General features: G+C 39.8%; 1 protein-coding gene across 7 annotated transcripts in view; it reads right to left on the bottom strand.

Annotated features, from left to right (window-relative positions):
- Window positions 1-15118, bottom strand: part of STARD13 (StAR related lipid transfer domain containing 13) — a 315514-nt gene that overhangs the window by 62185 nt on the left and 238211 nt on the right. For 2 of the 7 annotated variants that reach the window (XM_074914354.1, XM_074914363.1), the window contains exon 1: window positions 13538-13705. The exons of the other annotated variants lie outside the window; for them this stretch is intronic. The gene's annotated coding sequence lies outside the window, so the exon portion shown is untranslated. Of the gene's footprint in view, window positions 1-13537; window positions 13706-15118 lie in introns of those variants that run through there. 7 annotated transcript variants of the gene reach the window in all.

Raw genomic sequence — 15118 nt, 5'->3', positions numbered from 1 at the left:
TTTGAAATATTTTAAGGCTGAGGTAATAGCACACAGAAAATATGATATTTACTCTCTCTTTCAGTGCAGACAGGCTTTGAAGCAATACAGTAGGTCTATCCCAAAAAAAGAGTTTGCTACATTTCAATTCACACACACACTACGAGCATTACTGAAGGCAACTGCTGTACCACTAAATAGAGGTGTATCTGCTTCCCCATTTAATACTTGTTGACTCATTCTTATGCTTCAGTTTACAGTCTGTCTTAGTAGCTTTAATAGCTCACTCTAAATTCAATGAACAGAATACAACTAGATTTTGCAGGGAATTGCAGGGAAAAAAAAAATCCCCAAATGTTCTCTGTTATTGTTTTCCACTTTTTATGATAAGGAAGTTGTCACTGCGGTCAGCAAGGAGAGAAATACAGATGCGGAAAGAACTATTTAGAAAGATAGTCTTTGAAAAAGCTGTTACTCAAGTGTCTGTCAGGGGGATCAGGTACAACTGCTCTGCTCCATTTATTTTTAATCACATCTGGCAACTGGCCTCAAGTTTCCAAGACTTTATGATGCCTTGAAACGAAAAGGGCAAAACGTTCTCCTCCATCATTTTGGAAGACATCAGGGCATTAGCATATGTAGTAAGTGTAAAGACTCTTCCAAAGCAGCCTTTTAAGAGCTGTGTGCTAATGGAGCTGCTCAAAGTATGTCAGTCAATTATGAGACCAGTAGCACCACTTCATTTCTACCACGATGATATGATACCCCTAAGGCAAATACGGCCTTCCGGAGATGAAAAAATGAGAAAGGACAGCATCACAAATGAGTCCCCAGGGAATGTTACGATAGAAGATTATCCTTAACTGAAATATAATAGATAGCTTTACTGTGGGTTTTTACCTTGGAATTACCCAGGAATTTATTTCATAATTATTTCATCCATAACTACACAAAATTTGGAAGATATTTAGATCCCTTCTGCCAGCCCCCCCCCCCCCAAGTTATTTTCTACTGGAAATACCTGCAATAGCCAACAAGAATTAAAAACAGACAGTACTGGGCATCCACCTTGATTCCAAGCTGTGATATATGTAGCTTGTTCTTGTGTACATCAGAGGTTCATGCTTTCACAGTACCCACTGGGACTTCTAGTTAGGGACAATTTCCTTTAATAAAAAGCACAACTGGGTATATTTAGAAACAATTACAGTTTCTGACCTTATGTTTCTCCTAAAATCCTACATCCTAACCATAGTCAGAATCTTCTTCTAAAAAGCAGTCTCCAGACTTCTAAATCTTACTTTCAAAAATTATTTTTCTAATATCATTGCTGCCTCCTTTCTCTGCTACTGTTTTCTCAGGTATGTGAATTTGACCATCTACACTACAAAAGCTTCCAGGAGCTCACTCCTGTAACCCTAGTCATCTTGTTGTCCATTTTGGACATCTGCACTAACATACTTAAGTAGGGAGAGTAAAATTCATCTGCAATAAGCACACGCACATACACTGCTTTTTAAATACTATGCCCCTTTATTCAGGAGGGTTATTTTTCTGCCAGTCTATGAGATGAGCACTGAAGGGCTTTCAGATTAATGCTCAGGGACTTCAGGTTAGATGTTTTTCCAGGAGTGCTCTGCTCCCTGAGGGCAGGATACTGCTCTGACAGTCCAAGATGGTGCTTTGCATTTTCTTCCTGAGGACACCTGGTATCACCCCATATGGACTCTGCAGTGATATCAAACACTGTGAAAATACTCTAGAAATCTAATTTAATAAATAATAAATATGAGTATATTTTTATTACTGTTCTCATGCAAAAAATTTATGTCTTGCCGTGCAAATAGCAGAGTATGCTCTCCCTGAGATTAACATTTTGGGTCAAGCTCTTCAAGCAGAGATTTCTCTCCTGAAGTGTATGTGTACACAAGTCCTAATCGGTCCAAGAGTTGGTACATATAAATTGGCATGAACTGAGAGAAAAGAATCGTTTTGTACATGGAGTAAGAGAGAGTTCTCCTCCCTGGTACAGTCTAATTCAGAACAGTCTTTGTAGACTTGACACATCATACATCAGGGTTAAAAACTTCAAAGTGATAGTGCATCTTAGGAAACAAAAGCAATGAGATGTTAGGTTCTCACTCTGAACAGCTTCTTCCCACTGAATACTGGGGGAACTGGGGAGACCCACCTCACCAGGCTGAAGCTAGTCTCTGGCCACTACTCTCCTAACTCCCACTTGCAGAAGCGGTGACAACACAGAAGATACTAAGCCAAGTGGACACTGAAAGTCTATCCAAGTATATTATTGTGGGTCAACACAGACTGAAACAGAGAAATGATTTTGCAGATTCAGACTGATAAAAAATACTAGAACAGCCTTAAGAGGAAGTTGCCCGAGGTCTGAAAGCAAAGGATAAATCCTACATTCTAAACACTTTGGTGAGTTCCACATGATAAATATTTTTGGTACTGTACTACATTCATTTTCTGTGACTTTTACTGAACAATTTGTGTCAATCTGAATTTCAAGAGGAAAATTAGTTATCAAGAATAGCATCTCCAAATGACTTTCTTGAACTGGCATAGCTGAATTGCCCTTGGATAGTCAAGACAAGCTCCAAATCAATGGGAAAAACTGTCCATTCATAGTTAATATTTTTTTTTTAATATTATGAAAAATAAACTATATGTGTGAGCCATGATATTTTACAACTGCAGATGGGGAGACAAAGGAGATTGAAGGCTAAACACAGCATTCATGAACTTCTAAAATTCTCTTTGACTGTACATACATTTTAATATAGTTTGAGATGTTATATCCAAGTTTATTTCTCTTTTAAATGTTATTTAATGGAAGGTACACAGAGTTAATTTTACTTTTAAAGGTGGCAAAGTAGGAGATGACCAAAATAACTGTTGCTTTATAGGTGCAATGTACTGATATAACCTTCTTTAGCCATCTATGAACTGGATAGTTTCTTACTATGCTTAATAAGCTCAGACCAAATTCATCACTGGCCATCCATCTGCTGAACTGGAATACATTAGGGATGAACTGGCAGGGCGAGTCCCATATTTTCTTTATGATGAGTTGCTTAATAATTTTTCACTCTAATAATTTAAAAGATTTTATGGCAAACCTAAAAATGTGTTCCTCCTATGTCTGTCTCCACACACAACTCACAGATCTTCATCTACTAATTTTCTCATAATACTTTTAATTTCTGCTTGTGTTACAGTATATATGTACTATTACTTCCAAAAGAAATAATATTCATACCACCTGTCTCTCTGGGACACCTCTCTGCACCCCAATACAATTTCAGAAGCTATTGGCCAGTTTGGGGGGGACCCACTACCCAGACTGAGAAGCAGAAGACAGTTGGATAAAGAGTAGACAACACTTTGTATCAGCCACAGCATATGTACCATTTTTCCAACCAATATTTAAGGGATGAGAGAGATCTGAGGAGTGGCATGGAAGAGGGGAAGTAAGGACTTGGTTTCGGTGAGGTGGGGGGAAGGAATCCACATCCGTAGGAAACTAGGCTGCACTGCCGCCAGTGCTCAGAAAGCAATTAATTTAGCTCAATTTTACAATATTCTCTATGCTGAGGATAAAGGTCAACCACTACTCATCACTGGGCAATGGGCTGCTCCAACTTTTGGCAGCTCCAGAATGACTCATAAGAGGAACATATCACTGATCCATTCTTCACCAGTGTTGCAGGAGTGACTGCATAATGTCCTCACTGCATAATGTCCTCACAGCATAATGCCCTCACATTGTCCTTGCAGCCTTGTTTCTCCCATGTTTTACTTCTTTAGAAACTCCAAGCAAAGAAGATGCTAAGGGGCTGTTGCACTGAGTAGGAGCTCTGTAGCCAACCCCTGCCCTGAGCTATGTACTTGCCTAGGTCCAAAAGCTCCTAAAAGAGGCAGCTGCAAGAAAGGACCCTGGAGCAAAACATTTCCCAGTGGTACAGATCTACTAAATTCTGGCACAAATGTGACAGAAGAGACAATCAAAAATGAGGAAATAATCATGCCCATAGAAAACCAACAAGCAGCCAGCCATTCCTGAAATATACATCAAGTACAACATCTCTGGAGACTCATAATCTTTTCCACAAACCATGTCATAATCAAAGGCTGTACAAAGCCCATCTTCTACCAATACCAGTCAAAAACACATAATGCATTTACCAGAACAAGGCTTTTTTTAACTCAGTGCTGCTCAAACATTCAATGACAAATGAGCTGGTACCTTACAGAGTTTACAGTGTTCACAGGCAAAAAAGGAAAGGCTAAGAAACAAAAGCATGGAGACTTACGGATGGTCATCCTATGAAGGCAGGAATTTAGCTCCTCTCAGTTAAATGCAGATGTGAGCTCAACACACTCAGACCAAGTAGAGCCCAGGATCTCCTCCCTCTGGGGTGAGTGCTATAATTCTTGGGTTATTATGCAAGGGGAAGATAAGTCACATCCATCTTCAAATGAGTAAATGGATCCCAACTGCATGGAGGTGCCAGTATTTATTTCCTATTGTTTCTCTTTATTCCCAATGGAAGAGGTGTTTACTTGAATGAGACAGACTGAATCATCCTCGGGTGGGTGGATGGGTGGATGGAGAGGGGGAATGGATCTCTCCCCACAGGTCTTTAGCAAGTAACTGCTGCTCTCCTTAGACTGTATAAGTGATTTAAGCAACTATGACAAATGGACTGGACCATCTCCTTATCTCCAGGTACCTAAAATCTTGAATTAAATGGACTGGATTGTCCACAAGACACATTGACTCTCTAGCAAATGCCAGCATTTCTTGATTTTTCAAACAAATACCATGGTATTGCTAATTATAGTGGTCTTGACTTTCATCTGGAATAAATTAGTGCTGTTGCTGCCAAAGACTGGCCTGGAAAATCCATGTAAAACTGCAGGATCCTTGCAAGAAAATGAGGCTCTGTGTTAGGTGGAGCCTTGTTGCTAGGAAAGCCTGTTGGTGAATGCTTGAATCCAAAAGATTAAAAACATTATTTCACATTATGGTCTCTGACTTAGCATGGTAAACAGCCTTCAAAACCACAATCTAGTAACAGTGCCTTTGTCCCTGCTTGCCATCAATGGCAGACTCTTTTATCTTTCTTTTTTTTCAAAGTTATCCACCAAAATAAAACAGAATAAAACCAAGTGCTTTTTCGAAGGTAGAACATAATTTCATCTTTAATACAAAGAACAGAAGAGCACGGGTTTTCCCTGATTATGGACTTCTTGTAATTTAACTGAAGATAAATATTTAGACAACACCCAACGGGATATCTAATTGTCAGGAACTATTATATTTAAAGAAAGTGCTAGAGATTTTCAGACTTGTTTTCCTATATGTGTTGACAACCCATTCCCATCATTTACACTCTGTATGACATATAAATACAATCACTGCTATAATTTGTAAATTGTTAATATTGGGACTGTAGGGATGGCTATGCCTTCAGTTCTACATAAAAAAGACAGCTTTTACATCAACATCTGCCTGAACTTCCATTACTTTCCCATCCACCATTTGTAGTACTCCTCCTTCTCCTTGGCCTATTTTTTTTCTCATTGCTCCCCTGTCTGATTTGATCCGGGAAGCTGCACAAAGTGCCTGGTCTTGGCTCCTGTGATACTCATAAACCATGAAACAAATAAAGACAGGGAAGGAAAGGACAAAACCAAAAGCAGGGGGATATTTGGGGTATCTACAGCTGTGCATGTAATCAGGCTATGGCACCATCTGAACCAAGACACGGTTTCTCTCCTTTCTCTCCTCTCCCTCACTGTTTTTTTGTGAAAATGAAAGGTCTTCAGGTCAGGACCACGACTTCTCATAAATGTGTCCAGCACTCAGGGCAATAGAACTTGCAATGGGACAACTGGTTCATTAGATGCTACTGTCCCAAATCTGGAACTACTCATTAGACCTGACAAATAGGTAGAACGAGAGTAAAAGTTTCTCAGTACTGTTACATATTTACTCTTATTTGAGGGTAAATTTTCCATATCTCAGCTTATCTAAGTGTAAAATAAATTCTGTAAGAATACTCAGTTCAAAGAGATCCTATGAAGTATTACTAACTGGAATTTGAAATCTCTGGAGGAAAACCACCATGCAGTATCTAATAACTGGAACTGCATGGACAGAGTCTCTAGTTGATTACCAGTGAAACTACAAATAAGATACTATGTTAACAGATACAGAAAAAGAACTTTAATAAGAAAGGCATGTACCAATAACTGAAGTATTTAATGACTTTGTCAGCATGCATTTGTCAAACTTTGTTGGGTTTTGTGTACAACCACAGAAACACCTCCAAAAGGATCAAAAGAATGTTATTTCTCATATCAGAAAAATAATTTTACTCAGAGAATAAGAAAATGAAACCACTTCTCACAAAGAAAAATGAACTTGTAAGATGATGCAGCTCTGAAACAAATTACATATATTCTACTAATCAATAAAATACAGTTGCCAAGGCAACACTGACATCAGAAAGTGAAATACAGAGGTCCGTCTTACATAAACACATACACATACCAATATGTTATGTGAACTTTTGCAATCTAGCAGTGACTTCAAGGAAAAATATGTTTTTACAAAAGAACACATATTTTCCCAGGCTTGATAGATTCTTGTGTGAGAGCTTTTATGAGATTTTAGACAAGTTGTATTTTGTCTAGTAGTCTTTGTTCTTGTTCTTTGCTTACTGGAAACAAAGAAATGTTGGGAAAAAATGTCTTTCAATGAAAATTAATTCTTGCTATTAAAGTGACTTAAAACAGTGACAACTGGATGGGGGAAGAAACTCTGCCAAAGCATTTGAATATTGATCCTGAACACAGTTAAAACTAAATAAAGTTTGAATTTTTAGATCCTATTTGTATTATATTATGCAGATCTCAAGGGACAAATTCTGAGTACCAGGACTGTAAATGAGAAAGGATTTTTTTGCATAGTACTCACAATTCTCATTATATGCATCTTTAACCTGAAGACTCAGTTCTGCTGCCTTATTCAATACCTATCATAACCCCACTGAACTGAGCGGAATGAATCACAGAGTGGGATGCTATTGAGCATGACTATGGGTGATACCGACCAGCCCCTTCTAATTTCTGTTTTTGTATTTAATTTGAACAGTTCATTAAATTATGTCATAGCTCACTGCCAGAACCGCTTAGCACAAATGCAGGTTGCTGCTACAGGCTGATTCTTTTGCTGAAGCTAAATAAAACCAAGGTTTCCCAGAGATGTGCACAACTCCTTGCCCCTTTTTGCAAAAACCGTGGACAATACCTGCTGGTCATAGGATACCATCTCATGGCTCTGTAAATTACTGCTCATGTTTCACCCATCTGTGTGCTCAGCCACCTGGAGCTGGCAGATATTTTCCTAACTTGGATGCCATAGCAACCAGGGCTGAGGAATTAAGGCAGAACTATAGTGGTCTATTGAATTCACTCTGGAAGCTCGGGTAGGCAATATAAATGTAATATAAATAAATAATATTAAGCGTGAGGGTGTTCCACTGCTGCCTTAAAGATCCGCCAGCATGCTCATTATCAATACTAGTTTTTCAAGACTCATTTTCTGAAAGATGATTTTCATACAGTTTTTTAAAATGAACTGGTTTAGTTCATTCAGCACCTAAGTTCACTAAGATCTGGATCAGCCTTCTAATTTTCAGTTTAGTTAAAAAGTGAAGTTAATTCATTATGCAGCTGTCTGAAATGTTCTTGTATGACAAACTTCTGGTGTTTTTACAAAGAGCTGAGAATATGTGATGGTATTTTCAGGTATGTATAAGCAATTACAGTCCAAACAAAATAGTGTCTTCATTCCTCATTGGATTAAGTAATGAAAAGACTGACTGTTGTGTGTGATTACCTCTTCTATTAATTTGGATGCATAAATTAGACATGTTCTTACAGGCCTCTGGACATTTAATGTACTATATGAGTGCTAAATATTAACATACATCTACATTTTGAATACAGTGGCTCAGAAGCACAAGAGGGGTACACATCACTGCGGCTGTATCTACCACAGTCGTTCCTGGTCATCTGTGTGCATATTCCTGCAAACCAAATTAATACAACAGAGCTGCCCAAGTAGGTCATTAGCCAGCGGTGGAGGGATGTGACAAATTAACATCTCCTAAACAAACAATTTACCAAATCCTTCTTCTCTGGCAAGCGAGGGCCCATGCCCTGCTCTAGGTGTGCCAGTTTGGACACACAGACTGAGGAGAGACACATAGGAAGGAGTAATACCTTGTTGTTATACTTTGCTGAGTTGAAAAGAAGATGCAGAGGTGCTTTTTTGAATTGGGGTTTATGGTATGGGGGCCCCAGGGACACAGGCAGCAGAGAGTAGGTGCAAGCTCCAAGTATTTTGCCAAAACTAAGCCAGGTGGGACCATATTGTGACTTTTCAACTGTACATCAGTGTTCATGGCTGGCAAACAACTGCCATTTGCAGTTTTCATCCCTGTTCAAAGCCTGTGTAAGAAGTGTAAAAGCAAATAGTATTCCTATTTCCCCCAGTCACCCCCAAATGGAAGGGTGATTTCACACAGAATAGGTAAGTCCAGCCTTTGCTCCTCCCAGCAACAGTCCATGAAGATGCTCCAGCCACCAACCCCTTCTGCAGGACCACAGTTTCCCACTCACCTTCTGCCCAAATTGTTGGCTGTGTTGGCAAATTTCAAGGACTGAGACAGCCCTAACCAGTGACTTCACAAGACCTTCCATTTAATTTGCAATTCAGTAATTCGATTCCACCTTTAAAAGACAGCTACCACTGTTTTTACCCTTAGATAGAAGATCATCTCCACAAAAGTCCCCTCAATCAATCCTTTCCTTTTGTCTATAACATCCACAGATTTAACAGAAGCTTTTCTGCTACACAGGATGATTATGTTTTACTGAGTCTACTTGCCTTCAAAAGCATCAATAAATCAACAAACCAAAGGTAATTAAGGAACAGAAAAACGCTAAGAGCTTGATTTAAATATGAAAACTCCAGAACATTCAGGACTTAACCTCAGCCCATCCTGTCTGTCCCTCTGTGAAAAAAATGTTCTTCAAACAGCGAGTGAGCTTAGCTCGTCTGGATGTGTTCAGTGCATGGAAACTGCATTTAATGTAGCTCCCCTGGCTTTTATCTGCTTAAATCAGAACCCTATTATTATTTTAACTTTACAATCACTTAATTAAAGCAATGTCCTAGCCAAAAAAAATTGCCTGGGTGGCCTGAATATTATACCCCCATATTTTTTACGAGGTGACCTTTCTGCTGAGTTCAAGAAACCATGCTTGTTCACTAGATTTGGGTGGGAGTTTTGCTTATGAGTATTATGAGTACGTTACAAGCAAAGCCTACTGGATTTATGCATAATTTTTCACTGAAGGTATAAAACAAGTAGCCATCAACTTAATGCCACTTAATGCTGAAGGCTTTAACGGGTCAAATAAAGTCATCATTTTTATGGGACAGCAAAAATTCATGATTCTAGATTAGGGTTATAAATGAATAAGTAAATCACTTATGCATTGCATTCAGTTGGCCCCTACTTTGAACACATTTATTACATAACAGTTTTGCTATTGCTGTATGTACTGTGCAGATATTCAGTGGGAAGTTTTATAATGTTCCATGGCCTGCAGAGCTCCCTTCTCTTTTTTACATCTAATTTTCCGTTTTTAACAATAGCTGATAAGAAAACAAGAGTCAGCTGTAGCTCTACCACCCGGCCTATGCTTGTCATGTACTATATTGCAAAATACAAAAAGACAAAATATATTAAAAAATGTGATAATGCGCAATGTGTATAAAATATGTTCTGAGATGCTTTACCTGTAAGAAGTAGCGCACTCAGGAAAGCACCTTTGTGGTTGTGATAGTTTTAAGCCCTGCTGGGACCAGAGACCACGTTGCTGTTGTCCCTCCCCCACCCTCGGACACAAGTAGGGCACAAACCCCGGGTTAAAATAAGAAGAAATTTAACACAACAGTGTAATAAGCAATCTGAACAACAACAATATCGATAATAACAACAACAAACAGTAATAACAGTAAACAGGACAAAAGATATCCAGAGAAATACTGCAGTGGTTACAGACAGCCCCGTGCTCCCCACAACCAAAGCCACAAAGGAAAAAGTTCCCGCGCTGCCACGCCTGGACCCAGCATCAGCATGGTATGAATATCCCGGCTGGAGATCCCTTCCCCCTTCTGGGGAAACTTAACCCTATCCTAGCTGAACCAGGACAGTGGTGCCCACATGAAGGATGTTTCCAGGTAATGAAGAGACTTAAAAGCTGACTAATAAATATCTAGGGACTGTGTACACAGTAGCCAAAATGGCTGGAGCCTGAGCACACTACCCTACAAATCCTTACAGAAGAGGAAGGGTCAAGGGCTTGCATCCCCCAGATATGCTCTAAATTACCAAATGAATGCAGTCCCATTGGATGAAAACCCAAGTTTTCATCAGCTTTTCCCCCCATTTCCCAAATGCAAGATTAAAGGAAGACACCAGACTTACACTGCATCTGTTTATCAGCATTATCGCATTAAGAATCCTCTCAGTGAGGAAGATAGTCCCCCTCAAGGACCCCATGATAAAGGCAGATCTTCAAAAAAAGTCACCAGGCACTACTAGATTTGCTCTGTGTTGTAGGGCGGCTCAGTGGCATACCCAAGGAAAAGAACCAGTACCTTCACCTGGAACCCATGGCACTACCCACTGCCCTCCCTAATTACATCTACAAAAAAGCAGGAAAGGCTCAAACTCAGTTAATCAAGAGCAAAGCCAGCTACCCCTCTGGGAAGGTCCCAACAAGAAACTGTTCTGTGGGAGGATAATCAAAACATGCAGTTGCTAAGAAAATTAAGAAAGTAGAAAAGGTTACAATTAATCTAAAATCCCATAAACTTACAAATCAGAGGCCAACACATAAGTAACAAAGAGATGCCTGATAGCTGTAAGCATATCCTCAACAAACAGATACAGAAAATGAGTGCACATCAAGACATCATGATGAGCAGTGATGCCAAAGAATCTGAGCGGAATGGACAACGCCACAGGACAGTAGTGCAGAATGCTGCTCAGATGTGAAGTAATATGGGGTTTATTCTTGGGATACTGTTTAAGCACAGTGCTTAGTAGCTCCTACCAATCTGATAAAAATACTTGATAAAGATGTAAAGCTTCCTCAGTGGTTTGGAAAATAGAAGATCTTTCTTTCTTTCCCACTCTGTCAATGAAGAATGTCTTGACTGTACTAAGTGCTTATGTGTGGGAAACGACATGACAGGAGAGACACAGTACATTTCTTTCTCTCCAGGTTTGTTATGTGACCCTGCATTGGACTTGGCATTGTAACCACTGTAACCTGTGAAGAGACTGAAGGGTACAAAATAAAGTAGTACTGAGAATTGAAAAATCCATTTTCTCCCCGTTTTTGTTAAACTTCAACCCAGTAGCAGTGTACTGATTGGGAAATGAATCCCCCCTCTCTAGTTTCGTCACATGAAAATGTTGGCACTGATTCCCTGCAACATGAAAGAAAATGTCTGTAGATATGTCTGGTATATAACAAGCAACTGTCATGCTGTGACATGAGACTAATTGATTTGAAGGCAAACACCTTGACAGACAGGCAAGCAGAGTACACGCAAAAATAACAGTAAGGTAAAGAAAAGACACTCATGTACAGCATATCCCTCTTGTATCTACTGTGCTTGACAAGCTCTTTATTCCTTACAAATAAAGAAACACCAGGAATTGTGGCTATTTTAGCAACAAACGTCAGAAGCAAACTGTATCATCATCCCAGTGTAAAGACCTCATGTGACTAAGTGGGATGAGCTATTTCAGCAAGCCCTGCACATTGTAAACAGACTTTACCCCCAGACCTTTCCCAAATTCTTTCCCCCCTCTTCAATAACAGCACCCACCATCAGCCAAGCTACCAGCAGGCTACAGAGACCTGTACCCATTTCTGTCCATTCCCCTTCAGATCTCTGCAAATCGTAATTTCCAAAATGTGCCTGGCTCTAGTGGAAGCAGAACCCGCAGCTTTCAGTTCACAGAGACACAGAAAGAGGAAGCAAACCTCTGGCTGTGTGTTAAGTAGCAAAAGCAGCGGCGGGATGTACTGTGCTGCCCAGCACGGTCTGGTTCCCTCAAAAGGTGCCAACAACCCTAACCAGAACAGGATGTTAAGATAATGTAAAAAAATCCACTTTTTTTTCCCCAGTTGTCCCCACCATCAGTCACCATGCCCCCTCCCCCTAAGTAAATGAAATCAATCAGCAGGGATTTCTGTAAAATACATAAAACAGTCATCTTCCAGACTCTACCAGAAGATAAATGGTTCCAGACATTGGACTGCAGCCATTTTCCCACACATGCTACAGTGTTTTGTCATCCATATTGGGCCATAATAGTGAGTGGGGTTTGTGTTTTGTTTTGTTTTGGGTTTTTTTTCTCAGTCAGCAGCCAATGCTTCTGCTTCTAACTCATACATTAAAACCACTGCAATGAGTAATTTTTCTGCACAATTTGTAATAGAACAGCTTCGTTCCCAATAATACAGTCTGGGCTCTTTTACAGAACTTTGACACTTCTCTGCTACAGCTAATATCGCCTTATCACTCCCAGCTGGAGCTTCACAAACCTTTTTGGGATTAAAGTGTATCACCCCAAATACGAACCACTGAACTGAAACGAGCATGAAACTATGAGCAGTGCAAGACTTATCTGAGAACCTGCTAACAAGAAATAATGAGATTGCTTACAATATCTCACTCTGGCTTTTGTACTAGTTTCAAAGAAGGATACAAATACATTACAAAAGACGCACCACAATGTGAGTTTACAATTTTAACATATTTTAAAGCAAGTCCTTAATAATCTGTTAACATAAAATGCACTTTGGAAAGAACCATGGGGCTTTTTCATTATTAAGAAATGTGCAACCAAATTCTATCCTTAATTAAATCAGGAGTAATTTTATTAACTGCATTAGACTTAAACCTGACTTACTTCAGTGTAAGTGAGGGTAGGATTTAGCCCCGGGGTGTTTATACATTGTAGTTCCAGTTAGTTTAGATCTATTTGGGTGGGAACTCCTTTCCCCTTTCCAGAAAAAATATTCTTGCCTACCCTTTTTCACCTCACAACTGGAGCCAAAGCAGTCTTTTCTTCTAAGATATTTTTCAGAAAGGTTATGAACAAATCTTATCCTCAACAGGAGATGACCTTATTAAACAAAACCACCCTCTGAAGTGATGGACACCAGCAGTTTTAAAGTTTGTTTACAAGTTTTTAAACAAGCCACCTCAAACAGATAAGATTATTTACTTCTTAAAAATAAATAAAAAACTTTAAGTAAAAAGCTGTTTTACAAAGGAGCTACTTATGTCTGTTTTCAAAGCTGAAAAGCCCTTCCAAACAGTCCTAGCTGCTGTATTAAACATCCCTGCTCCAGTACAGAAACTTACTGTCCACAGATGTCTTTGGGCTTCACTGTACCTTTGAATCAAAATCACTCTCTTCTGTACTTCATTTTCTGCTCTCTTGAAATCGGATTCCTAGTTCCTGACAGATGGCTCCTCTGTCACCGAGTGCTGCTTCCGCCTCCTTATCGCTGCCAGCTAATACTTCCACGATGCTTAGCTGTTGTCTGCGGAGCTGTGCTCTACATCATTTCTACTCTGATCAATGCTCTGCTTGGTTTTAGGTTGGTTTCTAGTCCCGCCTCCTGCTCTTGAAGAAACGAAAACTCACAGCTGGATTTTCTATAAATCATCCGTTTTAACAGTGGCTGAAAAAGTATGGCAAATACTACAGCTCAGACCTGCTGCTCTATTTGAAACTTCAAAAACAATTCCTCATCTTAATGATGCACACATGAAAGTTAATCATGTACTAAAATCACTAATACTGAAAAATAGTGGCCAGATAATTGTGACCTTCAGGGCTTAGAAGTTGATTAATGTAATACAAAACTCCTCTCTGTTCCAGAGGGGGAATATGGTAAAACATACTGCCTCAGTGAACTGCTTTATATAGTGCTTTGCTTTGAACAGAAGCTTGTCATTCTTACAAAGAAAAATTTACATTTGCAATACAGAGCTTTTTCACAGACTAACCCAGTGTACATACTGTTTAGGCTAGCAGCCCTAAGCTTGAAAGAGCCTTTACCATCACAGCAGCTCTTTTGAAGTGTGGGCAGGAAATACTTTTATTTTCTGAACAGCACTAAGTGCACTATAGAGCGCCGAACTTATTATCATGTTTAGCAAAGCGTAGAGTATAAAAGCAAGGTGGTACTATAAAACCAGTGCTACGAACTTTGTTCCCATGAACAGAGCAAAACAGAGCTGAGTTTCTGCGGACTTTAAATTGTTTTAATCCTCCACCCTCCAGATCTTCTTAAGAAATTGTGCTGTGGAAATTAAAAATGACTGTGAAGATCTGAATACAATCTGAATGGGCTGCAAAATCCTGGGGTTCTTGGGTTTTTCTATGGTGAGAGCCACATTTAAGCTGCAAGTGTTGGCAGGGCTAAAACTGGCTCCTTCCTTGCAATGCAAACGGTTGATCGTGTCCTGGTGGCACACAGACTGCTGCCCATGCTGAAGAGCAGCTGAGCTCCTGCCGTAGGCTAGATGAAGGACCCCTCACGTTTCAGCTCCGCTAGCAGCTCAGGGAAGGGTACAAGAGTGGCGTGTGCTGGGAGCAGCTTTTCCCCAGGTGCCGCTCAACTCCCAGCAAGCAGGGACCCTGGGGACTTCCCTGGATTGCTGCTGGAGCTGGACTACTGCGTCACCAGTCTTGTATGAATGTATCTCATCCTTTCTTGAAGTCTCTTTCACCCAACCCTAATGTGTTCCAAAAACTTAGTGGAAAAACACCAAAAAAAGCACTTCTGTCTACTTACGCTGACTCTCTAATCACTTCATTACATGCCCCACAGTAATCCCAAGTTCAGTTTTTCCACACAACAGATGACTTCACAGGCTTCTGTCAGATCCCATTTAGTCTCTTTTTTCTCTAAGCTGAAGAATCTCACCTGTTTG

This window comes from Athene noctua, chromosome 1 (assembly GCF_965140245.1).
Source record: "Athene noctua chromosome 1, bAthNoc1.hap1.1, whole genome shotgun sequence".
NCBI classification, from domain to species: domain Eukaryota; kingdom Metazoa; phylum Chordata; class Aves; order Strigiformes; family Strigidae; genus Athene; species Athene noctua.
The sequence above is the reverse complement of the archived record's forward strand: the minus strand, read 5'-3'. Positions and strand labels throughout refer to the sequence as shown.